General features: G+C 57.6%; 1 protein-coding gene across 15 annotated transcripts in view; it reads left to right on the forward strand.

Moving 5' to 3' along the window:
* Positions 1-27,922, forward strand: part of RBFOX3 (RNA binding fox-1 homolog 3) — a 510,574-nt gene that overhangs the window by 62,160 nt on the left and 420,492 nt on the right. For 6 of the 15 annotated variants that reach the window (XM_070559771.1, XM_070559776.1, XM_070559782.1 and 3 more), the window contains exon 1: positions 19,614-19,968. The exons of 1 other annotated variant lie outside the window; for it this stretch is intronic. The gene's annotated coding sequence lies outside the window, so the exon portion shown is untranslated. 8 more of the 15 variants (XM_070559781.1, XM_070559790.1, XM_070559787.1 and 5 more) reach the window with 6 other exon arrangements.

Consider the following 27,922-nt stretch of genomic DNA (forward strand, 5'->3'; position numbering starts at 1 on the left):
TAATTGCCTGTTGTTTAGGTTGCCAGCCCGTGGTGCTTTGTCCTGGCAGCCCCAGGACACCAGCACACAGGGCAGAGTGTAGGGCAGGCACTCCCCAGGACGGAGGCCTTCTCCAGGGTCCGTGGTGACCGGCAGCTGCCACCTTTGCTGTTGGTGACACGATCAGGTTGCACTGTTACAGGAACGTGTGCACGGGAGCCCGTGAAGAGTGCGGTGTCTGGGAGGCCTCTAGGAGCAAGTTTGGAAATGAAACGACAACTTAAAAAGTGTCTTCTTTTGGAAAGATCTTAAAACAGGATGAAATTCAAGATAAGGATGAATCCAAAGACAGGAACCCCTCAGGCTCTCAGGGGCCTGATCAGCCTGTAGCTCTCTCTCCCCCCGTCTTCCGGTCGTTCCTCAGCCTCCCTCGGGGTGGCTCCCAAGCCGACGTTAGTTAACACACGCCCCGCCTTGTAGGATGAGTGCGCCGTCCGGGGGGGGGCTGCAGGAAGTCAGGAGACAGCAGCACGCACGCCGTGGGGGACGTAATGCACACAGCCCCCTGTCACCAGCCCTTCACGCATACCTGAGATTTATTTAATGACGGGGCTTGGGCGTGGGGACTGCCCTTGTTTTCCAACGGCATTGGGTGATGCCCCCGTGAAAGTGGCACCATTTCAGTCATTGGACAATGCCACCCCACAGCGGTCACTGAGATGTTCACCGAATCACAAGAAAATAAAAAATTTGTAACTATGCAAAGTGATGGATGTTAACTAAATTTATCACAGTAATCATTTTGCTATATATACATGTATCGAGTCATTATGTCGTGTGTCTTAAATGAAGACAATGTTATATGTCAATTATATCTCAATACAACTGGAAAAATTGACGTTCCTGGAAACTGTAAAGGTCTGAATTTTCCTTATGGCACTCAGTACGTTCCAAATTTTAACGATGAAAGCCATTCAAAGTGGTTTAGTGAAGCCTCTTTCTGACTATATTAGTTACTAGGATTATTTAATAGCTGTGCCCTTGAAATGTACACAGTCGAGGCAGCCCACCCCTCAGCCCACCGTGGAGGCTCTGGGCTCTGCTGGGCCCGCTGCAGCTGCTCACCGGCCTGGGTCCAGCTCTTCAATCGTGCCTTCAACCTGGGGACGATATAGACCAAAGGACAGGCTGATGTGTCAGATGACAGAATCCAAACAGAAGATGACCAGTCAGGTTAAATTTAACAGGTGTAAGTGACCTCCCCCCCCATGTTTGGAGATGTACGCCCAGAAACGGTGTGGAAGAATCGGCTAGAAATGAGGCCGCGTGTTGTAGGGACCATTGGGGAAGTCTTGGAGGAAAGCCCGTGTCTGAAGGGAGGGAATGATATCGCCTCCCTGCCATTTGACGGCCGCGTGCTGGAGCAGGCTTCGAGGCACTCTGAGGGGCCTCTGGGGACTTGTGCGAGATTCCACGAAATCCAGCTGGATGACGACCACAGCAGATTTCAGGTCAACGTTGGCGAGAATGTTTTCCAGCAGTGCAGGCTCTCCCGGAGGAGAAGGCTGTCGTGGGAGGTGGGGGGCGCCCTGTCACGGTAGCACGCAGGCGGAGCAGGGCCATCCCGGACAGGGAGGTTGTAAGGGAGGTTCCCTCGAGAGGGACAGGCTGGATCAGGCGACGGTCAGCGCCCACCTGCTCTGAAGCTCATCTGCTTTCATTATCGATCCCCTCGTAGTGGGTTGAATAGTGCCCCCTGAAATTCGTGTCCGCCCAGAAGTTCAAACAGTGAACTTATTTGGAAATAGGGCCTTTGCAGATGGGGTTAATTAAGATGAGACCGTGCTGGACTGGGGTGGGCCCCAAATCCAACGACATGGAGAGGGAGGCAGGGTCGGGGTGATGCCACCACGAGCAGAGCAATGCCGAGGAAGTGGGGCGGGAGGCCTGGGACGGACGGTCCCCTGCAGCCTTCAGAAGCAGCGAACGACACCGTGATGTCGGCCTCTGGCCTCCAGGACTGAGAGGAAATGCATTTCTGCTATTTTGAGCCCCCGACCCTGTGTTTCAGCAGCCCCGGGAAATGAGAACATCCTTTTGCCGGTTCTGGGCAGTGTTCTAAAGACCTTAAAGTCAAACGGAAAATTCTTATTATTTTTCACGATGCCACATCCCCTGCCTTTTTCTTTTGAAAGCATTTCATGGCCACAGTCAACGTTTTAACATCCATGAACATGTAAATATGGTTACGGTTTGGAAAGAACTGCAAAGGGAAGGCACGTGTGTCCATCTCGGCCTCGGGACCCCTCTGTGCTCCCTCCCTGCTCCTCCACCGTCTCTGGTCCTCTGGTGGCACATCCACCTCCCCTTTCTCCTCCTGTCTCTCCAGCCTTTGCAGCCTTGCCCACGTTCACCTCTTGCTCATGGTGATGAAGGAAACTGGGGGAAAATCAGTTAAAATTCAGGCGGTTTGCCTACACCATTCCAAACACCTGGATCTCGGGAAACGCGGGGAACGAGGAGATTTTCCAGTGTGTCTCCAGGTGCGTCTTGTCCTGTGGACACCCCCTGTGTCTTCTCTGTCCTCTGAAGGATCCGTTTGTCCAGGCAGCTGCACTCTCCTCCGGCTCAGGCGGCCTGCGTCTTCCCTCTGTTCACGACTTTGCTCAGATTCGGCTGAGCACATCCACACAAAAGGGACAAGAGGGCTGCTTCTGTGGAACAAGCTTAGCACAGCCCTTCTTCCCGCAGGACTGCCTGGGGTTGCCTAGCAATCCGACAGCGCTCTGCCTCGGCAGACACACGGCTTGGATGGATTTTTCCTATTTTTAATTTGTTTTCTGAGTGGGTATTATTGTGCAATCACAGGCTGAGCTCAAAGATATGGCGTGGGCCCCACTCAAAACAAGCAGGTCTGAGAAGATGGGGAAGAACCCACCGGCCCCCAAATGGGCCGTGGCATCTGCTCTAGGAGGCTCTTGGCTCCGGCCGGCGCCCCCGGTTGTAGAAGTTGGCGGTGCCTAGAAACCCTCTGCTCGCTCCCTTCATGCGTCTCCCAGGCCGTCTCTGCTCTCCACGAGCAGCTGCGTTATCAAGCAGTCCAAAGAGAGTGAAATATGCGCCATGTGGACACGGGACCTGATCTCCCTCTGGATCTTCCTGGATCTCCCTCTGACATTTCCTGTCCACGTGGGAGGAGAGACAGGACGATGGCAAATGGTTCACCCGCCTCTCGAGAAGATAAATGTCAGAACCGAAAGCAACTGGGTCCTGATATAGAGCTGCACGCTCTTAAATAAAATATCAAGTCTGGCAGCACGTGTGTGTGTGTGACAGTGCAGGGCCCCTGCCTGCTCCCCTGCCTGTGAAATAAGAGGCCGTGTGGCAGGGCTGTCGCAGAGTCCGAGGCTGGTTCAAGGTCCCGAGTCACTTCTCGAGCGCCGGGAGACCCTGGCAGGGCACCTGGATGCTCTGGGGCTTGCTTTTCTCATCTGTAGCATGGGGACTGGTCACGAACCCTGGGGTTGCTTCCAGCTCTGAGATACCAAGATGACGTCTGCCACAGTGAAGCCAGGGGAGGGGGTGAGATCAGACAGGAAAACAGTCACAAGGACGGGTGATGGAGTCTCTGGGAAAGCTGGCATTTAGGGAGAAGCAGGAGAAACAAATGCAGGCACAGCGGGAGCTGCCTCGGGAGAGGGGAGCGGCACAGAATGCTGTCATGGAGGATGAGGAAGAAGTTTCTAGAAAGGGAGTGGCTAGCAGGGCCAGCTGCCTTAAATGATCAAGGGCACCATGTAGGGAGCACAGGCTAGTTTGTCTGGTGACTCCTGTTCCCAGTGACCCCAGGAAAGCCATTTCCATGGGGCACTGAGAGGAGATGGGGACTGTTGGTGATAAAGGGAAGAAGATGATGGCAGGGGACGTGGGGCGAGAGCAGCGTCTAGGGATGGTTCCTCCAAGACAGGTGAGGCCTGACCTGGGGCCCAGAGCAGGCCTGGAAGGGGAGGAGGCATGAGGGGGCTGGACTGAGAGAGAAATGGGAGGAGGATTTGCAAGGAGAGGGAGCGGGAGGCAGAGATGAATACGGAGGGAGATGAGAAGGAGAAAGCTGCTCGAATCTGAGCTGTCTCTTCCTGGTGAAAAAGACAACGTGGTCATCTGCCAGGATCGGGGGCAGGAGAAGGTGGGATGGGCAAAGGTTGGGACGGTTGCTCGGGGTGAAGGGAAGAAGCTGGTCTGGCTGTGGCAGCGGGTGCTGAGGCACGGCGTGTGATGAGGACTTGTCCTGTAGCTGCGGCCGGAGGCGAGGGCAGCGCCAGCCCGGCCTCCGAGACTTCACTGGTTAAACTGGCGAGTCAGAGCCTCCGACCTCCAAGGTTTCATTGTGATCTATATTTCACGGGGTCCGGAGAGACACACCCCCCCTCCCCCCCCACGGAGCCCTACGGAATAGAAGCTTTTGCACGGCTGCCCCGCGTTTCTCGTGCAAGAACGTTAGTGGGTTGTTTCAATAATACGTGACCTCAGGCTCTGCAGGACTGTCGCTACGTGGAAATCATGAACACAGTGTCTCCCGCAGCGTGCTCAGACTGCGGCCCGAAGGGGACCCTGCAGATCCAGCCATGGTCAGCAAGCCTGGGCGGTGGTGGGGAAATGGAGGTATTTATATTTCTGTGTGTAGTATAAATATTGGGGGTGTGTGTGTAGAGAGAGAGATCCTTTCTTAGCAGGGAGGTTATGATGCATTAAGTAAACTTGTAATTTACTCTGTTCACAGGAGCCCTTTTTAGGAAGTCATTGAGCCCACTGGCTCTGCCTGGACCAAGGTATCTGTTCTACCAGGCTCTTGGCCAGACCTCGAGGGCTTCCTGGGGGCCTGAGGATCTCCCCCAGCTAAGATGTCTGCCTTGGGTGTGTAGGCTGATGTGCCTTTTCTGTTTCGGAGTTCACCATGGCCACCCTCCCATGTCTGGGAGTAGAACAAAGGAGGGCAGTTCTAAGGGTCAAATGAGCGCTTATCCAGGTGGCAGCACAGGGAGAGGAGAGCAGGAACTCCATCAGAACCTGGGCTGAGCAGACCAAGTACAGGCAAGAGTCTGGGCCTGGTTCATCTGGTGTTAAGAGGGTCCTATGATGGCAGAGAGCATTTTGGTGATGTCAGTCCTCAACATGGCTGTGGACTGGACAGTTGGACCTGTCACCACCCTGTTTTAATCTGGACAGCTGCCCTCGTGTGATTGCCTTTCTCTCTCATCCTGTGGATTCCCCTTCTCTCTCCCTCTCTTACTGGATCCACTGTTTCATCTATCCCTTATCATCCTCTTTCATGCTTTACACTCTTGTTTTGTTGGAGCACATCCTCTAGTAGCTTCCTGAGAAATGGTGCATGGAAAAAAATTTTTTTGAGACCTCGTACGTGCCAAATGTCTTTATTTTAATCTCACATTTGATTGTTAATTTGGCTAAGTAAAGGATTCTAGGCCAGGAAATACTTTCCTTCAGCACTTTGAAAGCACCGATCCATTATATATTAGCTTCTGCTGTTGCTGAGACTTCTGAAGCCCGTTCCTGCTCTTTTTATGGGACCCAGAAACTTGTGGAAACTTTTCTTTGTCTTCAGCATTTTGCTTTTCATGATAATATGCCTTGATGTTGGTCAGTTTCCGTCCATTGTGCTGAGAACTCGGAAGTTCATTTTTGGGGAAATTTCTTGAACTGCATAATTGATTAGCCCTCTTTTCTCTCTCAGGCAGGTGGCTGGAGGGGAGGATCCTTTTGTGTGGATGTCAGCCTCATGAACTCATCATTGAATTCTTTCCTGTTTTTCCCCATTGTCTTTTTGCCTCCCGTTCTGGGATGCCCCTCCCTTCTATCTTCTGACCTGGCTGTTGAGGTTTTTGCTTCTCTTCTCATGCTTTTAATTTCCCAACCCTTTTTTTTTTGTTGTTCTTTAAACGTGCTTCTTAAAATAGCATCCCACTCCTGGTTTATGGATGCAGTGTCTTCTCTGCTGTCTTTGAGGATATTGAAAATGGCTATTTCTGGTGCTTCGGGCTCTCTGCCTCGTGTCGGTTCCCTCAAAGTTGCCCCCTGGCCCCAAGTGGCTCACGGCTCTTTCTCTTACAGGCGTCCCAGAGGTCAGGAACCCCAGTGTCTGCTCAGGTTTAGGGGAGGGGTCTGCAGGCAGCCCAGAGGCTCTGAGGGCTGAGTGGGCTTGTCCCCTGGGGCTTCCTGCAGGGACACTGGCTGGCTCTCTGCTGGGAAGCAGCAAAGGTCCATCTCATTTCTCCCTGGGTGCTGGGCAGATGCTCCCAGAGGGGAATCTTCCAGCCTCTGGCCTGGAGGACATCGGTGCTGTGGGGGCTGAGCGGGGCCCTCGGCCTTCAGAGTGCAGAGGACCCCCCTGTCACTGTGCATGAAGTCCCCGGGGCGACAGAGCCCCTGCTTCTCCCTCCCCAGGGAACACCCTCCAGGGGGACTGGCCATCCAGTGATCTGGAGCGGGCAGCCACCTAGGACCTGTGGGCTCCTTAAACAGATCTCCCCGGCTCCTGGCTGCTTTCCCCACCTCCACAGGCGTCCAGCCCCACTGGTTCCGAGCCTCTGAGGCTCCGTTTTTCAGCTTCCCTCCCGCCCCGCTCCCCTGGGGCACTAGGATGCAGCCCCCAAGGTCAGGCATTGCTTGTCCCTTGGCTGTCCTCTGCCCACATTTTATTGTTGTCGTCTCTTCTCCTGTTTGCCAGGTCCCTGGGGGGTTTATATCTTTAAAAAAAATCTCTTTTGGGAGTTTTAGTGGGGGTTTCAGAGGGAGCAAAATTAGCTATGGGTGTCCCGTAGTCGTTTTAGCCCCTGAGCTAAACCTCCTTTTGTTGCTTTCCTGATTATTGCTGCAAAGGACCGTTCCCACTTCCTTCTCCATGTTCTCACTTTTTCTTTTTTTTAAATAAAGGTTCCAAATCAGAGGTTTGTAAAATTCTTTCAATGATATCCCAAGATGAAAAAGCTCCTGGTTGGTCCTGAGATGAGGATGTTTGGACTGGCCGTGACACCCTTTTCTGGCCAGAGGCCTGTTCTACTGCCGCAAATTCCCTGGGGCCTGTGATGAAGCCAGCCCTGCTGGGCCTGTCCCCGAGGGGGATCCTGACGTGCGGGTCCCACAGCTGATTCGGTCATAGAGGACAACTTCCATCCACCCACACGGGCGTCTGTGCGGGCCTACTGCATGCTGGGCTCTGGCTGGGTTGGATGCAACCCGGGCACAAGATTTGGTGCTGAATTCAGAGAACTTGTCTGGAATGGTGCAGAGGGGTGACTCATGAGGACTTGTACTTGCCTGTGAAGCAAGAGGCCTGCCTGTGGAGAGACAGGTGAGCGATGGGGAGTGGGTGGGCCCAGCCACAAGTCCGAGGCCACGGAAGCCCGGCCATCTGACAGCAGAGGACAGGGAGAGCCAATTAGGTCTTTAGAGTGGGGACGTTCCATTTCAAATTCGGGGGCCGGGGGAAGTTTAATCAAACTAGCAGCTGCCTCGCTCGTGGACAAGGCATTTATCCGCTGTTCAGCTGTAGGGCCGAGCCGCTAACTCGAAATTGCGTAGCACGATTCCCACTGGCCAAGACAGATCAATGAGCTGGAGAGGCCGGAGGGCCAGAAATTAAAAGCATTCAGCTCGTCAGTGGACAGTAGCCACTTGTCTTGGACACTGTCTACCCTCGCTCTGCAGGGAAGGCGGCTAGCAGCAGGAGCCCCCGGCTCGCAGGACCTGAGTTCACGTCCTTCCCTTCACTGCCTCAGAATCGTCCAGGCCCTGCCAAACCCCAGATTCCACGGCCGACTTTTTGCCTCACATGGAAAAGAAGGACAGTCTGGTACAAGGAGGACTCCGATTGTCCAGAAACAGCATCCAGAGGTAAAAGCAGCCTGGCACAGGTTTTCATTTCTCTGTTTTATCAGATTGAGAATGTCTTTGAGGGCGCAGCTCACCCCACCCCATTGGTGGTGCTCCGGGCACTGCTTCCGTCTGTCTTTTGTCTTAGAAACAGGAGCCGGGCCCTGCCCACTCCCGCAGATCTGTTTGGGACAGTCCAGGCCCTCTTGCCTGCAGTGCTGAATGCCAGCTGCTGGGGCTGACTTCGCTGCCTCAGTGGGTCTCATCCTGTGCTCCCTGAGGGTCCCCACTCCGCTGGCCCTGAGCCTCCGCTTTCCTTCTGCTCCAGCTCCCGAGGCTGGAGACCCTCCCGGATCCTACAGCAGGGCCCCGGCCCCTAGGTTGGCACTGCCTGCTCTTCTGATTTTAGGCAAATCCCAAGCTGATCTCCGACATCTACAGCCCCCCTTCTGGAGCCAGGGTGGAAATGTGTAAATCTGTTGGGGTGGCGGTCTGGACAAAGGCCCCAGCAACAACCCTGCGGTGGGGGTTCGCTCCCTCTGTGATCCTCAGGAAGGCAAGGCCTTGCACCTCAGGCCCTAGTAAGGGGGTAGGGGCGAGTGGGTAAAGTGAAAGAAGGGAACTAGCAGTGCAGACCGGCCTGCAGAGTGTGGGGGCATTCACCCCCGCTGCCCGAGTCCCCATTTCTGGACATCCTGGGTTTTGTCCTTTCTGGGCCAGGCCCAGCGGGGCGGGAGGGCAGGGGTCCTGATAGAGGCTGCCTGTTCCCACCATCAGCGGGAGGGAGGGAGGGAGGGAGGGGAGGCGGAGCCCGGGGCCGGAGGGCGGCGCTCGCGGGGACCTGGGCAGCTCCGGGGTCTGGGGTCCCCCGCGCCTCGCCCGCCTCTCTCGTGCCGGAGCTCCGCGGGGCCGACGCTGCGGTCCGCCGGGGTGCGTCCAGCCTGCGCTCGCCGGCCGCGGCCCTCCCGCCCCGCCGCCCTCCCCGGCCGCGCGGCCGCCCGCGCCCCCTCCCTCGCCGCGCGCTGCGCGCTCCGCCCGAGCCGCCGCCGCCGCCGCCGCCGCCGCCGCCGCCGCGTGCTCCCGCTGTCTCCTCGCTCCAGCCGAGCGAGCCAGAGGAACCGGGGAGAGGGAGAGAGAAAAGGGGAGGAGAGAGAAAGCAGAGAGAGGCGGCGAGGGAAGACCGAGTGCGGAGCGCGGAGCCGGCGGAGCCGGCGGAGCCTCCTCGCACAGCGGCCCCGGCCCGGGCCCCAGTCGCTCGCGTGGTCGGAGGACTCGGCCGCCGCCCGAGCCCGGCCCCGCGCTCCCTCGCCGCCGGCTCGCCGGTGCCCGCGCGGCCCCGGGACGCCGCTGCCCGCTCGGCGGCCGGGATGCAGCCGGGGCATGGCCGCCGGGCCCCCGTCACCTGCCGCGGGGAGCGCTGAGCCCGTGAGTAGCCCGGCCCACGCCGCCCGCGCTTCGCCCTGCGGCGGTCATTACCTTCGCGAGGAGCGGGCTGGGGGCGGGGGCGGGCACGGCCCGGGGAGGGCTGCACGGGACCCCGCAGCGGGAGGTTGGGCTGGCAGGCGCGCGGGGCTGCAGAGCGCGGCCGGGGACCGACCCCAGGGCATGCAAGGAGGGGTGGCGCCCTTGGGGTCAGGGGTCTCCTCGCAGCGTCGGGGCCCTCCAGGTCGCTCTCGGGCTGGGGTCGGGACACGTGGCCCAACCAGGGGCCAGAGGGGCGATTTTGTGAACGGGAAGGACCCGGGGTCGGGCTCCATGGAGACGCCGGGGAGTCCCGTGCGCTGCGTGGCGGTGGCGGCGGCGGCGGCGGCGGCACAATGCCCGGCGCGAGGAACTCCCCAGCGGGGGAGGCCGAGACGCGAGGAGATCCCGGCCCCGCGGGGCGCGTCTGGGAAGGCGGCCGGAGCCCTCGCGGGTGGGAGCAGGGGCTAGTGACCCCGCGGAGTGCAGTGCGCTTCTCTCCTCGCATCGGGATCCTCCGGGAGGAGGGCTCACTGGATGAGTTGAGACCCAGAGGAGTTGTGGGGAGGAAGGCGCTCCCACTGCTCCCTAAAGAGGCCGCGGGCCCGCAGCGCAGCGCCGCGCGCGAGGGGAGAGCGGCAGGGGGAGAGCAGCGCGCACGGCCCTCCAGCGGGCGGGCTGGGGGCGCTCCCGGCAGAGCCTCCCAAGCGGCGTCAGGGAGGCTCCGGCGGGAACCCAGGCTGCTTCTGCGGAGCCTCGGCCGCCCCCAGGGGCCGGCGCAGCCCGGTCGGGGAAGCCGTTGCCAGGGCGGCCGGGCACACCCCTGGCCCAAACTTTCTGTCCCTGTGACCCCGGGAGGCGGCGGGGCTCGCCCCCTCGGGAGGGGTGTCTCCCGAGGCGCCTCCGGGGCAGCGCGAGGACGGCGGTCGCAGTCTCCCCCGGGCGCGGAGCCTCCCCAGGCGCGCATCCCCACAGTGCCGGGCTGCGCGCGAACGAGGGCGCAGCGCCCGGCGTGGAGGGACATTGGGATTCCGTCCCGTCCCAGAGCGGCCCCGGGATCCGGGGTCTTACGTGTGTGGGGAGGATCTTCCTGGGAGTCCCGAACTCTGGCCCCCGCCAGCGGGCGTGGGGTCCAGCGGGGTGGGGAGAAACTTCTGGGTGATAGAGCTTGCTAGCTTTGGGGAGGGACTAGATTTATTTTTTGATGGTCACTTCTAAAAAGGACTCCGGCGGCGCCGCTCATCCTGGTGCGCGAGAGACCCCGCGACGGAGGCATAGGACAAGGACGGGGTCCGGCGGGGTGGGATCCATCCGTCTGGCGAGGCCGTCCCTCCCCCAGCTCGAGGTGAAGTCACTTCTCCCGCGCGCCGGGTCGTTGATTTCCTGCTGAGACACCGGCTGGGCCCAGGGCCGCCCTGGGCGCGCACCCGAGAGCCCGGGGCACTTAGCACCGAGCAGGTACGAAGCTAATGGAGTGGGGTCGCCCGTAATGAGGTCTTTCAGCAGGAAGCTGGCTTGGGTTTTACTGGTCTGCAAAAAATAGTTTTTAAAAAGTCTAAACATTGCAGCAGCTCCTGCTCATTAAGGGTGCCTCGCGGATTTGGGCGGATGTCTTAATTAGGCTGCGTTGTTAAAGGCGATATTACACTAATTAAAACCAGACCCTCCAGGTGAGCGAAAATTGTGAAGGGAGGGAGGAAGAAAAGTTGCATGAAAGCGTCGCCTCATGAAAGCGGGGTGCGGGCAGCTGGGGACCTCCCCCAGGCTACAGGGCGCCCAGGGGTGGGGGCTCCGGGGCGGTCTTGGGGGCGGAAGGGCGCCTTCTGAGCACCAGACGTCGCGGCCCCTCCCTCCCCTCCTCCGCCTGCAGACATGAAGCTCCCTTGCGCGCTGAGGACCAAGGCTGCCACCCCCCTCCCTCCCCGGGGACTGGAGGCCTCCCTGCGTGGGCACGAGGCTCGCGCACACTCCTGGAAACAACGCTTAACCTCTCATTCCCCGACCCGGAGCTTCTGGGAGGAGGCGGGCGTGGGTGAGGCGGGAAACCCTGAGGAGTTAGGAGCAGAGGCGGAGGTGAGTGGCCCACCAGGCCGAGAGGGCCTGGGCCTGGCGAATCAGCTACGTGCGGGGGGGGGGTGGGGCGGGGGTTTGCCAGTGGCTGTGGGCTGTTTGCGCTGGAGCCGCTGGGGTTTTCTGGCACAAGCTGCCCTTTTCCTACAGCAATCCCCCCACCCCCCATAAAAAGAGGACTTAAATGATTACTCTGATCCACCGTCCAGGGGCCTGGGGCCTAGAAACACCTGCGTCCACCCCCGGGCTTTGGGTCGCCTCAGGTCGCGCAGAGAAGCGGGGAGTCTAGGAATGTCCCCGCAGGCCCAGCCTCTCACTATGCTGGGCCTTCGTTGCAAACGTCCGTCGTTCAGCGCCCTCGGACAGAAGCCACAGAGCCGGGTGTGTGCACTGCCCTTCCGCAGGGAGCAGAGGTCGGGCTGGAGGGAAGGCGGCGGCCTGGGCGGCCCCCTGCCACCGGGGGCGCAGCGGGCCCGCAGCTGGCGGCAGCACCAAGGACAGGGCCAGGGGCGCGCAGCCTGCGCTCCCGCCCTCCCGCCTCTGACATTGTCCTGGGGCCGCTGGGGGCGCTGCGGGCGCTCTCCCTCATCCTGCTTGGAGGAAGGAAAGGGCTCCTGAGGCCCATGCAGAGCTAGGGGAGCCCAGAGCCAGCGAAGAGGCAGAATCAGGAGGGAGGCCCGTGGGAGCACTGCTGGGTGCGGTCCCAGAATGGGCCTTCTGTCGCGTTCCTGCCACTTCCTCGACTTTGAGCATTGCCGATCGCTCATTGGAAAAATGCAGAGAAATTATGGAGCTCTTTGGTATCTGGGGATGAACTAGGCATGGTAGTGGCCAGAGAAAATGCCCTCCCCAGCTCTGGATTCTCGCCAGCCTGGTCCAGCTGGGACACCACCTCTGCCCAGCAGCTGTCTTTCCAGTTCCCTGTTCAACCACGGCCTGAGGCCCCCGTATTCTGTCATGTGTAGAAGTTGGAGGACCTTGTTCCTAAGGGCAGGAATCCTGCTTGATTTGTCCCCACCTCCTCCTGTCTACGTAGAGTGTTATTTGATGCATGCTTATGCTTGTGGGGTTAGGAGTGAACCAGTGTTCAAGCGAAGGAAGCTCCTGTCCCACCCAGAAGTGTCAGGTGGTGGGGATGTGGGAGGGGGCACTAGTGGAGGAACCATGCAGGGGAGCCGTCTCTGAGAGCACGGAGTGACAGGGCCGACACGCAATTGAAACGTTATTTTTCAGCCGTTGCAGTGTGGGGCTTCCCTCCGACATCCCGGACGGGCGCCTGCAATTTTTGCTTGGTTGTCTCTCTGTGTTTATTTATTTCCACACTCCTGCTTGATACTCTGTTATAAAGACAAATGGAACCTGACACGCAGCTGACATTTGGTGAGGAATTTTTTATTTTTAAACAAGTGAAGGGGAAAAAACCGTCTTGAAACTTTCCCCCTGTGAAGGAAGACGCTCCCCCGTGGGCACCGGCCTCTCCCCAAAGGCCCGCCGGCAGCAGGCTTTCCTTGAGCACAGGGTGCCGGCTGTATAAACATATCCATTTGCACCTACAGTGTTTCGATTAGCTGCACCATCTCCCCACGTTCTTTTATGAAGCAGCATGTTGTGTCCACAGGCTCATGAAACATGCAGGCAGCCTAAACATCTTATTTGCTGCTGCCTCTCTCAGGTGGGTCTCCCTGGGCCATGATGTCTCTTTCTCATTTATGACGTTCTGGTTCCTGGTCCTCCTCTCTCTCTGTCTGTCTGTCTGTCTGTCTCTCCTCATTTTATGTCTTTTTTTTCCCCCTGAACTTTCTGAGTGGTGTGGGCACTTAGCGTGTGACTTTCTCCTTGTGTTACCTCTGAGTTGAGAACAGCTCTCAATTAATCGTTGGTTGGCCATAGTAATTGGGTACACAGTGGGGTCTGTTCTGTGTTGGCAATCCCCAGATGGAAAGATGGGCATCCTCTCTTAAAGAAGTACCTCATGGCGTGAACTTATTTGGTTTATAAAATATGTATTTTTTAAGTGCAATGCACTTAGTGAATTTGTTTGCTATTACAGTTTCTCCAACACATGAGCTGACACCAAAACATGCCTAAGAAGGTGACTGGAGGTAATAAAGAGCATAAAATCTGTTACTTTATTTGCAAGTGTTTCTGTCAGGGTGGGGGGTGGGGCAAGCTCACAGTATGTAAGTTACATTTTGAAAAGTGTTGCCAGGGTCTAAGTGGAGCAGGACTGAATGCTGTCACTCAGGAGCAGGGAGAGACACCATGAGGGACAGCCAGCCAGCAGGATCCTCGGGGCATGGGGAGGGCTGTCAATTTCATTTTAAATTTAGGGGCCTAAAGATGTGCTAAACTGTGTGACAAGGACACCTTCCTCTGGATCTGGTCTCCACTGTCTTTGTGCAGCTCAGGGCGGTGCCTGCGATTCCACCTGGGGGCTGGGTTGTAACTTGTTGGCATCAACTCCTGTTGGGTGGGGGGTCTTCAGAGGCCATGGTTTCCTCTGAGGACCAAGGGCAAGGCAGTTCTTGTTGCAAGATTTTTTTTTTTTAAGGTTTAATTGTTTAAAGTCGGAGCATATTCTCAGTAGAAAAAAGAAGGAGAGAGAATATACATATTTTTAGCAGAATTTTTACCACTCCTTGCTTTGGTTAGTGGCTGTCCTGAGAGCCTTCTACCAAGGCTGGAAGAACAGTGGCCCGCGTGGAGCAAGGGCGCTGTCCCCAGCCGAGCCAGACTCCCTCCTGGACCCGCTCCTGGTCATCAGCTCTGTGTGTGCAGGTCTCTGCCAGGGGCCTGCTGGATGCTCAGGGAAGTGAGCCAGTCCTTCTGGTCCAGCGTAGCGCTGGGCTGGGGCTGGGAAGCAGGAGGACAGGCAGGTGGTCAGCTATGTCTATTTTAGCCCTTTTAGAAAACAGTCCCACTTGCAGGTGAGGAAACTGCCTGGGGACAGACATCTGCTACCTGCCAGACCCTACACAGTCGCAGCACGTTCCTTTTGGGGGGCACAGATGAGATCATAACATGTATCTTTTGTACTGAGGAAAGGAGAATCTATGTGCCTTTATTGCTCCAAGGCATCTTGTCTTACTTCAAAATTCTCCCTCCACCAAAACAAGCAAGCAAAAAGTAACCCAATGCCCCCGCAAAAGACCCTCTCTCATAGGGCCACCAATACGTTTGTGCAGGCAGTGTCTTGCGCAAGCCTAGGGCACATTCAGCGCTCTACCTGTGAATATCTGGAATACTACACGCTTGCTCACCAATGTCTCCTTGTCTACAACACCAAATGAGACCGAGGGGTGACAATGGTAGGAAAGGTGGCCCTCCGGAGCCCGGGTCCTTCCTCTGACCTGTGAATGTTGTGTCTTTGGGCACCAGGCAAATGATGATTCCCAGACTGGGCGTCATGTCTCAAGGTAATTTCCTTTTAGGCAAGGATAACGAGAACGCAGAGAAGCGCATTGTTCGTGGCAATGAAACCTTTTTATGTAAAATTGGGAACCTCTATTGAAGGCAAAGAACATGAAGTTTACTTGTATTAAAAAGGTGGAGATAATTTGGAGAAAGACTTTAAGAGGTGCAAACACCTAGGTACATTTAGAAATAATTTCTCACTAGACTCTTATTGTTTGAAATCCATACTGAATATAAAGGAGAGGTTTCTCTACTAGATTAAACAGAAAATAACTCCTAATTTTTCTACAAGTTTTCTTTTAAGGAGCAGGGCAGGGCAGGGCTCCAGGGTCTGTACAGAAGAGCTTCTGGGCACCTTGAAATCAAAGCTCCTGCTGCTGACTTCTCCCCTACTCCACACCTTTCTTTGCGGGGCGGGGGGGGGGGGGGGGGGGCAACAGCAAGAAAGGCTTTGTAACGGTCTGCCAGAGGTATTAAGATGACTTTGTAACACTTCACATGAGATCGTGGCTCACACCATTGCTTCCTTGTTTCCCATCACCTTGAGATCCAAGAGGAAAAAGGAAGCTCAGAATGAGGCTTCACCCTGGGTCTGCACACTGGCTGCTCCGGGGCCCCACGGGCACTGCCCCACTCCCCTGCCCCACTCCCCTCACGTCCTCTCCTCTCCCCGAGGGCTAGTCTGCATCTCCATTTAGTCTGCATCTCCATTCAGTTACTCTCCTTAGTAAAGGAGCTTCCCTGAGATCCCACAGCTTGGCTGTTCCTCGTCAGCTGATTCTTCTAAGAACTACCCTTGACCCCCAGGACACGCACATTTAGACGCACATTTAAATGGAACTCAAGCTGTAAGTTAATTACCTTTCTCGGGACCTCAAGCCCATTAGGGCAGTCACGCAGCCTGTCCTCGCAGTGAGCAGACGCCTGTGACGCCAGGCGGGCCCTGTGCAGGGGACGGGGCGAGGCCGGGAGCTGCCTGCTGCATGCTCTGGGGGAGGGAATGCAGACTCCCCAACCCTGTACCTGGGGCAAGCTCTCAGTTTACTCAGCTGAGAAGAAGGGAGATACCACAAAGACCGGAGCTGGCACATAGTAGGCACACAACAGCTGGTGGCGCATGTGAACCACCGTCCCTGGTGCCGTCCACCCATTAGAGGAATGAGCATCCTGTCAGCGTTAAGGGAATAGATTCTGCACTGTTTCCTACGCCACAAGGACAGGACGTTGTTTTAAAATGGTTCCAGATAAAGTCGCAGGTGCCAAGATGGAAGCGAGTCTTAGCATTTCTCTCTAAGTGAGGAGATCCTCCCCACTCGGGTGGCCTGGAAGGGCCCCCAGGAGGGACAGGCAGCTCCTGTTCTCAGGACCACCCTAGGGCCAGGCAGAGGACCTGAGTGAGGTCCCGTATGTGGGGTGTGGACCCAGGGGTTGCTCTGACCAGGGCATCCAGAGGGTGGAGGGGCTCTTAGCTGCCCATGGTATGTCCCCTCGATGGGCTGCCACCCCCTCCCCATGCCTCCGTGCCCGGGGAATGTCAAGAGGACCCCAAGGAGAGGGACGCTGTTTCTGGGCTCTATGCCTTTGCAGGAGTGACCTTGGATTCTGAGAGTTGGGGGCCCTAGGTCAATGCAAGCTGGATTTTCCAGGAGGAGGAGGAAAGGAAGAAGAATTGTGACACCACGCCCCCCCCCCCCCCCACCCCTTCCCGGCCTCCTCTGAACCTGTAGGCAGCCACTGTGGCCGAGTGACTCTATCCCGTCCCTGCCTCCAGTGTGGAGATGTTCTTGCTTCTCAGGACTTAATGTGCGAAAAACCGAAACGAGTTTTGCAAAACCCATTAGAAATAAACACAAAGTGTGTGCTGTCTTTCTGGAATATTGACTCTCCGTCATTGAGGGGACCACTGTGATGCCATTAGGCACGGCTGCGCCTGCTGCAGGGACAGGCGAGGTGGAACCAGGGCCCAAGGGGCTTCCTCCACAGGCTCCTCGTGGGCCGGGCCGGGCGGTGCTTTGCCAGCATCCCCTTCCTCAGCTCACAATGGCCTGCTAGTGCTTACCGCCTTCCTCTCAGGGGCGCCTTCCACAGCTACATTAGTCAAGTATTTTGGAATCTTAGCAGAAAAAAAGAAGTGCTGGAGAAATTTGAGGTGAGAATTATTATTTTCAGGGGTGTAATATTATAATCAACACTCCCAGACAGCCAGCGCTATACGGAGCATTATCGCACTGGAGTCTGTTTGATACGTTGACAGCTGTGACCCTGTAACTGACGGCCAAAGGGATTGAGAGAGGCTAGACAATGACCCTCGTCTGATCGGGGAGCCCATTAGCCTGATCCTGACCACAAAAGCCCTTGTGTTGGTGTCTGGGACAACTTTACGGCTCGATTAGAGGCAACCTCCCAGCAGATCTCTCCTAGGACAATTAAGAAGAATGCACCTAGAATCTGCCTTCTGTTGCCTCTTCCAGCATCCTCTGGCCATGACTGGGATCTTTCTGCAGGTTTGCCATTGTGTTACAAAATCCGTGTCCTATTGTGTCCACGCGTGGACAGTGCGGCAGTGACGAGCATTTGCCGTCCTGACTTGTCTGCGTGTAGAGTGAATGTTGCTCTCCCCCCACCTAGGCTGAAATCTCATTTTAAAAGTAGAACTGTCTGTACGGAACAGACGGCAAAACTAGAAGCGGGTCCTTGCTAAGAGTATCAGTATTTCCACGCGAGAAACGCAGGAGCTCTCTGCCCTCCCTCCCGCACCCCCGCCCCGACTCCGACGTTGTTCTTTCCTTGTCAGAAGGCACCACGCAGACCGACTTAGGGAGCACGCATCCCCTCCCCGCCCATCACAGACACAATAATATGTTTTGCTCAAGTCCTAAGGAAAAAACTCACAAGACCAGACTTGGAAAATTCAGCCCCCAAGGATAATTTTTCAGAAAGTAATGAGCACTGGAAAATGAGGGCTATAAAGGAAGTCTTTAGGTAATAATCATAACTGTAATGGGCACCACTTTGAAATGCATTAATATATACTGAAATTACAGAAAGTATTAAGTTGGCTGGAGGGGAAGGAGGTGTGCTCTGGAGCTTGAGGCCGAGCCTTCTGGATTGGCGTTGCTTTCAGGCCTCTGCACCTGTGGCCTGCCTGCCCCGGTACAGAGAGGTCCCTGTGCCCCTAGCCGGGTCCCACTGCCGACACAATGAGGATTGGATGGAGGAGTGTTGTTTCCTCCCCCGTGGGCTCCTTTCAGGCTGGTGCTGTTTTCCAGTAAGGCAAGAGAATGCTGAGACTCCCCCAGGGTCTGGCCCGCTTTATTGGAGTCAGGCTGCTTGAGAGCTGGTGAGGCAGATGTGGAGACACAGCCTGGGAGGGCGTGGCCCAGGGCACCCCCGTGCGTACGGCACCTACAGCCCCCTCCCCTCGAAGCTGCAGTGACATCCTCCGAAGTGCCCCCTCCCACCCCCACCCCTTAGGAGCAGCCAAAGCACGTGGCCACACATGCTCTCCTGCCCTGCTGGCTCTCTCCCCACCCCCACCCCACCAGCTCCCTCCTCTGCCCCCCTTCCCCATTTCACTCCTTCACCTTCAAAACCAGCAGACTTCTCCAGCGGGATGCAGGTGAGGGGCTGGGCGGGGCAGGTCACGCAGCGCTAAGCTCAGAGCCGCTGGGAGGAAAGATTTACTGCTCCTCCGCACCCTGCTGGATGGACAATTAAAGCCGCTCACGGCTGGAGGAGAGCGGTGTCGTTAAAAGTCAGGACGGTCAGAATAAATCAGTCACCTCCACTTAGGCGGCTGAGCTGGACCGCTTCCTGGGGCCTTTAAGGAGGGAGCCCCCTTGGGTGTGGGTCTGAAGGCTCCAGAGTGGGCTGTTGAAGGGTCTGACATACTCTGAGCTCCAACAGAGTTGGGGCCTGAAGGCCCCAGGAGTCTTTCCACCCCTGGGGGGATGAGCTGTAGGGCCTTAGGGCGAAGTTCTGGGTAACACATCCGTCTCCTTAGCACCTGGCAGCTGTGGGAGCCACAAACTGCAATGAATAGTGGACCCCAACCATCAAGTGGAGTTTGTGTGTGCGTGCATGGATATGTGAGTGTGCACACCTGCATGCATGTGCGAACAAGTGCGTGTGCGTGCACACAGCATATGTGTGTGCATGGCACGTGTGTGTGTGCAGGCACATGTGCACACATGTGCCTGTAGGTGTGCATGCATCGTGTATGTGTGCACGTGTGCGTGCACATTTGTGCTGTGTGTGCTCACCTCTTGGACACCTGCAGGCCCCGCTTGTGTCTTTAAACCCACACACCTTTCTGCCAGGCTGCCAGGAGCCGGCGCAGAGCCTGGCCGAGCCCCGCCGTGGTCCTTCTTCATTTGCTGTGCGTCTCATGTCAATGCCTTGAAGACCCTGGCAGTTTCGTCAAGGAAACTTTGTCTTTGTGGAAATGAGATGCCAAGTGCTCCTCGGCCCTCCTACTGGCTAATTGATGATATGATCCCGCGTAGGAGCCTTGTCATTCCTGGAAACGCTCTTTATTTCGTGCTTTTCCCCACCTCCTCCCCCGCCCCCCCCTCCCCACTGGGGTCTGATTTCCACGAGGATGGGTGATGGAGCCGCTCCACGTGAGGCGCCGGCTGCGGCATTAGCTGGGGTGCAGCCGGCCGGCACGTAGGCCTCTCATTAACTTGGATACTACAATTATGTGCGCGGAGAGGCTGAAAGGGCCATTTAGGATTTTTCTGCCTTTAAAAAAAATAGTCCTTTTTCATAGCCACGTGCCCAGCCCTTCGTCACGCAGCGGTGACACGGCGCCTTGCAGTGGCCATCAAGCACTCTTCAGGCTGGCTCCGGATGTGTGATAAACCACCTTGGAGCCGTGGGCGGTGCGGGGTGGGCGGCCCCGCCGTCCTTCTGCTCCGGGCGCACGGGCTCCCACTGCGGCGCGCGTGCTTTGCCTGCGGCGTGCGGCGCCTGCGCAGTGACTTACCGCGCCGGGCAGTCCTCGAGGGCCTCAGATCCCCTGGGCCCATGCGGGCGTGTGCGTGCACCCGGTCAGCACACGTGCGGCTGTCCCTTGGCATCGAAGGCCTGCTCCCATCGGTTCGGGGACAAGGGTCGGGGCCCAGGGCAGCGGCCCCGTTCACCTCTGCCGAGGTAAGGCCACCTGGACCCTCGGAGGGGCGCCGAGTGTGGGCGGGATGTTCTGTGGGGGATGTAGTTTACACGCATGCTCGCCCTTCTTGCACGCACGTGTGTGAATGTGTGTGCGTCTCTGCGTGTGAGGTCAGGATCTTGCGGTGTTGCCTGACCCCCTCCCCGCTTTGAGAGATGTGTGAGTGGTGTCTTGGGACCTGGCTGGGATCCCGAGGGGTCTGGACTGCCAATCTCAGGACTCCCGGGGAGGGTGAGGCAGGAGACGGGCACTGCGACACAGGTGGGAGGTGCGCTGACCCAAGGTGACCCCACGGAGGACAGCCCTCCCGGCCCCAGGACGCCGCCGGACTTGGGAGGGAGCTGCTCCGAGAAGATGCGCCTCCGCTTGGAGCGTGATTCCGCGTCTGTAGGCCGCCGCTGCCTCGGACGCTGGACCCGGAAACCTCATAAAAACTTATTCAGGGACCTTGTTATCTGAAAAAAGAAGTCAGAACCCAACAGAACCCAGCCCACCCAAGCACCAATAACAACCAGCAACTCGCAAACTTATTTTTTTTAAACTTCCCTGAAGTTGCCATGGTTACCCGCATGCGCGGTCCCGCGTCTCTCCTCTAAGTGGAGCGGCGGGAGCAGGCCTCCACAACCCTCCAGCCGGCCTCGGCGGCGGCGTGTCCGCCCTTATGGAGAGCCGTTTGTGCTCCGGGGTGCAGGGAAAGAGCTGGGCCGGGGCAGAGATTGTCCAGGACCATGGAGTGTGGTATTCTCGTGTCGCGTTTCTCAGATCCTGGAGACAGAATCTGTCTCCCACGCTAAAATAATTATAGCCGGGAGAACAGAGAATACATCACTCCAGGTCCTTAACAGCCAGGAGGGTGTGTGTGTGTGCGTGTGTGCACTTCAGTCCCTGCCTGGCGCTGGCTTCTTTGAAAAGCACTTGCTTGTACCCGGCCGTATGTGCAAGAGCAACGTTGCCTGAAGTGTCCTCACACCTGTTGGCTGGATAGGGTGCGCCCAGGCCATGCCATCGGATGGGGAATTTCTGCTGGTGGGTTTTGGAGAGAATGGATAGGGATGGTGGGAAAATGATGGATCAAGGTGGGAGACAGAAGCCAGACCAAGAGGTCTTCTGGCCAGACTTCTCTCTACTCCTCAGAGACAGGCCCTCAGAGTGGGTAGGGGTGTCATTCTGTTCTCCGTCAGGCTTTGGGGGGACCCCCGAGGTATCCACGGTCCAGGCTCTGCCTGTGTGGCTCCGACACCAGCTAAAAAGGGAAGAGACCAGGCTGAGGGCCAGCTGTCTGCCCTGTTGCCACCTTCCTGGGGGTCTGACTGCATTTCTCCCGTGGGGTGGATGGTTTCTGTGTCGGGGGCCCTCAGGCCCAACGACTTGTGGGGTGTCTGCTCCCTGCTCTTCTTCTCCTCCCCCTGGAAGGCGGGAGCCGCCTGGGCTGTGTGGGGCTCAGCAAGTGAGAGTGGACGCAGGGACTGGAAGTGGGCAGTCAATTCGGGTGTTGGGGATGGCAGTGACAGAGGAGGGCCCTGGCACTGGACCACGAGGCTGGGCGTTCGCAGGGGGACCTCAGGGCTCATTTTCGGCTGGGACAGGGATCTGGTTTCCTTCCCTAGTGCCTGGCCAGCTGAGAGCAGAAAACCCCTCTGCGACTCCGTCCGAGCGCCTCATCTTCCCCTTCTCTCCCGGCCGGTCCCCGCTTGCTCGCTCCACGTGGTAAGCTGCATTCCTTCCGCCTGACTGGCTGGTGGAGCCCCTCGCAGGACCTGGCTCCTATCTTCACGCCAGTCTCACTTTTTCTGTTTCTGCGTGGGAGGTGATCTCAACTCTGGCATCTCCCCTTCGGCCAATTCATAAGCCTGTGGTTTGAGGGTGAGTGTTTTCTCAAGGAGACGTTTGGGGCGGAGGGAGCCCAGGAGCCCTGGGGTCTCCTCCGGAAGTCCTTCGTTAACGTGTGGCCGGCAGTGGGAGGCTGAGGCCCAAGGGGACTCCGTTTCTCCTGGAGAATCCTAGGAGCAGCTCAGCCAGTCAGGTAGATGGCAAAGGCAAGTGGGGAGGTTCTGGATCCTTCCACAGCCCAGGGCAGAGCTGAATCATGGCCGTACCTAAGGTAGGTGGGCATTTGGAAGATCTCTGCACATGTGCACGCAGAGGACGTGGAAAGCCTGCCTCAGAGCCCTTGCTCCTGGCTCCCTCTGGGCCTGACAGTCAGCACCCATCTTTCACACTTTCGTGGGAGCCATAATTAGCATGGATAAGGAAGAATGAAAAATGATGGATCCTGGTAGGTGTTGGCACACCTGTCTCCTGTATCGAAGGCAGGGGACCTGTCTCCCCCAGAATACGTGGGATGTTTCTCCACTCACCCTGGATTCTCAGTCTGTATCTGGGGATTCTGATAGCTGCCTGGGCTGGGATGGGGAAGGGGCCGTGTGCCTTGTTAGCCCTCTGCCCTGGCTGGGCTGGCTGGTGAGTGGCCCATGTGGGTTTCCGTGTCGCTAGCAGCCCCACTGGGTCCTGCTGTGGGGAGAGGGTACATGAGAGGGGCCGTGCTGTGGGCACGCTCTGTGCCCCAGGGCCTGGGGAGGGGAGCGCTGCCAGAGGGACGAGGAGCCTGCTGGTCATAGGAAAGCCACTATGGTTTCTAGCCTGGAGAGGAAATGGGCCCTGGTTCTGCCCCTGGGGTTGGCAGCAGCAAGGTGGCGCCCTGCAGGTTTTGTTGGGCTGTGCATCCAGCCATACCAGCTTCCTTCCCTCCAGCCTGGAAGTGAACGTTGGACTGTGTGCCACTGTTTCCCAGAACCAGAGTCAGCTGCCAAAGAGAGCAGACTGCCTCCGAAAGGGGGGTCTCCGATGTGTCTTTGGGCCACTCCTCTTTGCTGGGTGGTGAGTCAGGAGTAGGTGAGAGGGAGGAAAAAGTAGTAGGAAGGTGCTGGGCTGTTCTAGAAGATGCTGGACTATTCTGGAGGATGGCCTGTGGCTCCTCTAGAGGTGTGGCGCTCAGGCTGGCTGCGTCGTTCCGAGTGTCAGGTAGCCCATCTCCTGGGGAGTCAGCTCGTGATTATTGATGCTAATGGAAAACAGAAGTGCCGTGGATAATTCAAGATGGCAGATGAATCCATATTATTTATATTTAGCTTGTGAATGTGCTGCATATTTCTCTGCTGGCAGGTTGGGCTTCACAATTATATTTTGCAGAATCCAAGAATCTGCCGTCCGCGGGCCAAGGGCTGCCACCTTGCTCTCCCCGTAGGGGAGTTGTTGGAACGCACAAGAGCCCTCGTGACTTGGCAGCCAGCTTCGAGTGAAGCGCCAGGCCCATCCTTCCCAGGGCGGCCCTCCCCTCGCTGCCCGATTGGCACACCACCTCTCCAAGGTCCCCACTGCCGACAAACCCCCTGTGGGAGGGGATTGGTTAAAACCGTTAAAAGAAAGAATCGTCTATTCAAACAGTGGGTTTTGTGAAGCTGTTTTGACGGATGTGGAAGGCTATCCACAATGCGTTGTGATTGGGAAAGGAAGACGGCAGAACAATCTGTGTATGTTAATATGGAAACCTATGAATACATGTGCATTCTCTTGTCTACGTCGTGTATTCTTGGGGCTCATGACAGTGCCTGGCACACAGTAGGCACACAATAGGCACTTGCGAGTGGTTGGAGCTCGGGGTGGGACACTCAGTGAGGGGAAGGGTTCCTGTGTGGGTAGCACAGGGCCTGCTGGAGGAGCCGTGTATCTGTGCCCTGGAGCGATGCGTGGATACCGCAGAAGTTCCCCATGGGGCCTCTGACTGTTCACCTCTGGGGCGTGCCCCAGGGAGGAGTGCTGAGTGGGTGCGTCCTTGCATTTTCGGTGGGGGCCCCGGAAGGCCACAGGGCTGCCCCAACGTCCCACGTGAGCACCTCAATCTGGGCATGAGTGCTCTTTGGCACCAAAGTTTAAAAAATGCCCTTTCATTTCCAAGGTGCCTTACATCAGACGTTGCATCGATTTACATTTTTATATTTAACCAGTTGGCTGTGTTCACCTGCCCTCCCAGAAGAGCACCGTGGGGTCCCACGGACTCAGGGCCAGGAGCAGGGACCTTGAGGCTTCTGGGCTATGGAGGGTGTCTTCTCCATGCTCAAGGGCCAGGTGGCTGCCGCCTGGGGTGGTCAGTGAGCTCGCTGCGCTGGTGCGGGATCCTGGGTGCCTTGATTTAAGTACCCAACCTGAATGAGTGGCTTCTCAAGTTGGCTTGTGGTGGGAGCAGGATGGATGGGGCTTGAAGAGGGGCCGGTGAATGGCAAGGAAAAGAAGCTTCCAGAGAACGTCTTGGGATCTGGAGACGATGGTTGATTTCCTTCTCTGTGGCCTGGGTACTTCTGGAGGGCCCCGCCCCACGGCTCCATATGCAGAACCTTCTAGAATGAAGGCCTTGTTCCTGGACTCGAGCCCTCAGTCTCAGAAAGCTCCCATGGGTTTTAAGGAGCATTCTGGCACCGTCAGCTCTTGGATTCCTTCTACTTCCAATGACTAGCAGTGGAGAAAAGGGGCACAGCCTCTCACCTCCCTGGCATGTAGTAGGTGCTTAATAAATGTTGCAAGAATGAGGGGGGGTGGGGAGGGGCTGTCCTTTTGCCTGAGAAAGCAGATAGAGACAGCTTCATTTTCCTCAGTTACCTCTCTACCTCCATATTCCCTTGAACCTTAAAACAACTAACTTATGAAGAGGGACAGGAGGAGGGAGCAGGAGGGATGGGAGGAGGGGGCAGGAGGGATGGGAGGAGGAGAGAGGGAGGAGGGAGGGAGTTTGATTGATGGATTCCCCAGGTGTCCGAATCCACCTGTGTGCCTCTCCTCCAAGTGGGTTTTGGTTTCTGTCCTGGGGCCTGCCGTTCCTGTCCTTCTCTTTCCTCTGCTGGCCCTCGGGACTCGAGCAGGCTGGCAGGAGCACACGCGCTGGGCCAGAGCAAATGACCATCTGTCCAGGGCCGGGCCCTGAACTTGTGCCCGTGTGGCTGTTGGCTTCTGTTGCTTTCCCTTCCTCTTCTCATCATTTAAAAAATCAAGACACAAGAAGAAAACTGGCATCGGGAGGGGGCACAGTCACACTGTAGAGTTATCTAAGGCGATCAGGCCACTCTGGTCCCCAGAAATTGGATTATTTTAGAATTCCACTGAATTAAGGGAGGGTTCCTCTCTGTGGCTCCTGGCTCCCGGCCCCTTCCTCTCGCCGTCCCTCTGCTCGCCCACCCCTCCCTGCCAATGAAAGATTTTCTGGTGATGTCAAGGCAATGTGACCTGGTTCTGTAATAAAGAGGAGGCTTATTAGAATTAAGGCCTAACAGTGTTAAAAAAGCAATCTTTGCAAGATTGAGGCCACAGGGGAATTGTAAATTCTCAGCAAAGACCTCATTTAAGCGTTGGAATAAAAACTAGACACGCATGTGCGGGCGCGCACACATGAAGGGATCCTCGAAAAACAAAAGAAGCCTGGTTAAAAGAAAAAAAGAGAGCAAAGGGGAGGGGGGAATCGGGGCAGACGGAGGGACGGTGGGGACTCTGCCCCGGTCCTTCGTGGAGTCTCCCGGCGGCGTTTGCCTGCGAGGAGTGCGCTGTTGATGACACGTCGTCCTGGGCAGCTTCCCGCTCTCCGCACCTGTGCCTCTCCTGGAGCAGTGCCCACCCACCTCCATCCCCTGAGGGCCGGGTACCGCGTCCTCCCCCTGTGCCAGGAGCCATCACTCTGGGCTGAGGGACCGGGTGCCTCCTCTCTCTGCTGGTGTCCAGGTGGTCACATTTCTCCTCTGGTTGTTGCTGCTGCTAAGCAGGCTGTGGGCTGGAGTCTGCCAGAGCAGGGGTGCTGGGGCGGGAGGAGCAGGGGTACAGGGTCAGGGGAGCAGGGGCGTGCCTGGCTCCCTCTGGGCAGGGAGGGGTGAACTTAGGGAATGCAGCCTCAGAACTGCGCCCAGAGTGATCCTGTCAGGGGAGGAGAAGGTTCTGGATGTGGCGAGGCCGTGGGAACCTTCGCCCGTTGTCTCAGTCCATTAGGGCCACTGTAACAGAACAGCTCAGGCTGGGCTGAAAACCGCAGGCACTCGTTCCTCCCAGTCCTGGGGGCTGGAAGGCTGTGATCAAGGTGCCAGTGGACTCGGTGTCTGCTGAGGGCTCCTCCCAGCGCAGAGCCAGCAGCTGCTTGCTGTGCCCTCCCCGCGTGGGGGAAGGGGCGAGGGAACTCTCTGGGGTCCCTTCTACAGGAGCACTAATCCCGTTCACGAGGCTCCTCTCTCAACCTACTCACCTCCCAAAGGCCCCGCCTCCTGACCCAACACCTCAGGGTTAGGTTTCAACATGGGAATTTTGGGGAGACAACCACCTGTCAAGGGTCACTTCTTGCAGTGACTAGTCTCATGGCGGAGGATACCTGAAAAGCTGGCCCTCAAGGGATGGGCTGGGGGCTGGGGGGTGGGTGCAGGGCACACGTTCTCCCAGAAATAGCAGCTTTGGTTTGGGCCTGCCGGGACCAGCTCTGGAGGGCGTGTCTCCAGCATCCACACTCCTCTGCCCCCCACTTTCTCTGTGGGGAAGAGCTCGCTCAGGTTGCTAACAGAGCAGCCGGAGGTGTGGGGAGTCAACGCACCAAGAGCAGCCCTCCACCCCACCCCAGGGGCCTGGTGAGTGGCAATCCTCCCTCAGCCTCCCCACCTTCTCAGGGACGGGGCCGTCTCCGTGTTTCCCCAGGGGGGCCCATGGATGGATCCCCAATTGCCCATAGGGCCACGAGTTTGATGATACTATACATAAACGAACACACACACATGCGCGTGCACATACACACATGGCTGTCCGTCCACACCATCTCAGGCCGTGCTTCAGGGGCTCCAAGCTGACACGGGGGCTCCAAGCTGACGCGGGGACTCCACAGAAAACTCGTTAGTGTTCTGGGCTGAATTAAGGAGGAGCGAGGCCGGCCCAGGAGGGAGGAGTGGGACGGGGCCCTTGGCAGCCATGGCGCCGCTTTCCTCACTCTGGGCCACGCTGGCACACAGCAGGTGCTCAATACACACCTGTCGCCTGATGAGTCTGGACACGGGTGTGCACGCCTGGGTGGAGCCTGGCTCGGGGCTCTTACTGTTGGTGCCAAGACTGGTCATGGTGCCCTTGCCCCTACGAAATCTAGGACAACAAAGTGGTCGGGACCAAAGCTCTGAGTCGGAGGAAAAGTGAAGCCCCCGGAGCAGGTGGGCCCAGCCCAGCGGTGACTCCCAGAGCCTCGGGCCCCGGCCACCCTGCCCCCGAGTGGACATGCAGCTGTGGAGGCCAGCCGCCGGGACCCCCGTGCAGATGCTCAGGGGTCTCTCTCAGTGCTCCTCTCCGGGGGGACTCTTCACCCCCAATCTGATTCCGCACCCTGAGGCAGTGAGGTGGGAAGTGGGCACAGCTGGGCTGGGTGGCGCCCCTCCTCCCGGCAGGACCTCAGAGGGGCTTGTCTTCAGAGGCTGCTCACCGGCCTCCTTTGTGCCCCCCGGAAGTGGCCCCTGGGAACTGCGGCAAGTCAGCTCCAGTCTCGAGCCCCGTCTTCTCAAGAATCCACTGAGGATTTCTTTGAGGTTCGGGGAGGGGGTTGAGCTGGCTCTCTCCCATGACGTGGGTCACAGTGAGAACGTGTGCGTGTCCCGTGTCTCCCCTTCCTCTCTAGGGGGAAGGGAGCGTCTGAGCAGCAGGGAGAGGAGCTGAGCATCCGAGCAAGGCAGGTGCACCTGTCCGTCACCTGCCTCACTGTCGGGGCCACGCGGCCAAGACGACCTTCGTTAGTGTCCTTGACCTTCTCCTTTCTTTCCTGGGGCAGCCCTGTGAGGTGACCTCCTCAGCCCCGCGTTCTAGCCCCGCAGCCACCTGGGATGGCAGTTTGCAGCTGGGGCTGTGGAAACCCCAGGGCTGGGGAGGAAGGCACAGGCCTCA

This window comes from Equus przewalskii, chromosome 10 (assembly GCF_037783145.1).
Source record: "Equus przewalskii isolate Varuska chromosome 10, EquPr2, whole genome shotgun sequence".
In the NCBI taxonomy this organism is placed as follows: Eukaryota; Metazoa; Chordata; class Mammalia; order Perissodactyla; family Equidae; genus Equus; species Equus przewalskii.